This window comes from Propithecus coquereli, unplaced genomic scaffold, assembly GCF_000956105.1.
Source record: "Propithecus coquereli isolate 6110/MARCELLA unplaced genomic scaffold, Pcoq_1.0 Scaffold167, whole genome shotgun sequence".
NCBI classification, from domain to species: Eukaryota; Metazoa; Chordata; class Mammalia; order Primates; family Indriidae; genus Propithecus; species Propithecus coquereli.
In genome coordinates, this window is record NW_012141302.1 from 3433259 (window position 1) to 3435219 (window position 1961).

The following is a 1961-nucleotide window of genomic DNA, read 5'->3' on the forward strand; positions in this document are numbered from 1 at the left end:
TAATATTAAAATAATCAACAAACAGATTTTAAGTGTAAAAACTTAGAGAGGATCTAGTTATAGTCTCTTAAGTCATATTCTAATACCTATAATCTATCCATAGCCTTAATAAACAGTTTTTATTTTCAAGAGTTAGTTGAGAATTATTAAAATTGATTGGCATCTATTCTATTAATAGTTAAAGCCAATCTTAGAGAACTTTGGGAAGTAGGTATACTTGATATTTGGTGTCCCTCTATCCAGTTTTGATTTTGAGTAGCTTCTTTTCTTCTCTTAGAATTCTTCCTAGGTACTCAGTAGTCTCCCCAGAGGCCAAGCCCAAGCTCCCATTCTTCCACAGACACTGGTATTTTTCTTCAACAGTATTCCTGGAAGTTCTTCATATCTTCCCAGACTTTCTCTTCCTTTGTCATCGAAGTTTTCTTTACCTCTATCCTAATATTTTACATATCTATCAAGTTACTGGCAAACCTGATCAATAAGTTGAAACCAAAATGGTAGTGGCAGATATAATGAAATAGTGTATATTTATATTTTGACTTATCCAGAAATAAGGAGCTACAGGCCCTGTTCTTCACTTAGGAGAAGAGCGGTTTGCTAAAGATAAAGCATTTCACTTTTTTTTCCTTTGGCGATTTTTCGAACATCAACAACTTTTGATATAGGGTACCTCATCACATTAACAACTTGATGGTTTAAAAATTAAGAACAGGTTGAAGAATTTTGAATTTACTTGTTACTAGTTATTTCAAAGTGAATACAAAATAGAGGTAAACGATTATAAAGTTGTATTTTCTACTCAAAATGTCTGAAAAACACTATTTTAAACTTTTCTGCAGTTTGGAAATAAGGGAGGTGGCTTAGTGCTTCAAATATACGAGAGACCATCACATGTATGGACATATTTCCAACACATTTCTTGGCGTCAAGCTGTAGAACATAAAAGAATCTAGTGGATAACCAACAAATGAAACAGAAGATGTGAAGATGAAACTGTGCACAAACTTCTGTTTTTAGCCTACATGAAAACTGGGCACATCTGGGACCCGATTTTGTTGAGATTAATAGAGTAGAACAGCTAGGTTTGAGCTGCCCAAGGAGAGACAGGATGGGATTATTACTGATTTAATGAAAGAAAACACATTCATAAACAACAGATTAAATGTAATTAAAAACAAGGTGAAAGGTTCGAAATATATTCCAGAGGCTTTTTTTTTCCTTTTCAGGAAAGATCTGGGAAAATCTGGAAAAGACTTCCCCAAAATTCATGTCAGCTTGAAGAGAGGAATAGGGGTGATGGTGAGAGTAGGTGGGTTGAGGAGGGGAGAAAAAAGTGCCACCAGCTCTGTGCACCCAAGATTTAGATAACACAGTGAATTATTTTTAAGATATTTCCTTTGAGGAAACAAGTACATGAAGCAACAGTGAACATTCTTCCACATTTTGTTTTGACTCTCTTAGAAAAAAGGTAGAAAGCAGATTAAAGATAAAGTTTTGAGATAGCTTTCTTTTAAAAATAAAACTTGGGAGAACTTAATAACTTTTTATTACTTTACATGTTTCTTGGCTTAATTGACCTCTCCTTTTATTTTCAGTATTCAAAGAAGACAAACATGATGAGCACAAAAATGATTGCCATTTTTCCATTTAGAAGTTATTTGTTCACAGAAAGGAAGAGAAAGGGAATCTTATTCATTTATCCTTTTTTCTCTTATGAAGAATTCGGATGATGTTTTTCAAGTAGAGGTCATATTTTACTATGTTACACGTGTATTATAATCATTTCCTCCCAGGATGATCCCAGTGTTTAACAATACTTATGCTACTTCCTCAATACATAAATTTATTTTATGTTCTGCTTGAGGTAGTAAGAACTGTGTGGAAGGTTATTTTATGGACCCTATCTATTAATAGAATTATCAGTTATTTTTTACTTCGTTCCTTCAAATTTTAGACTGTGG

The 1961-nt window shown here is 33.2% G+C and overlaps 1 pseudogene; it reads right to left on the minus strand.

Moving 5' to 3' along the window:
- LOC105808079 overlaps positions 1 to 1961 on the minus strand; it is a 108383-nt pseudogene that overhangs the window by 65160 nt on the left and 41262 nt on the right.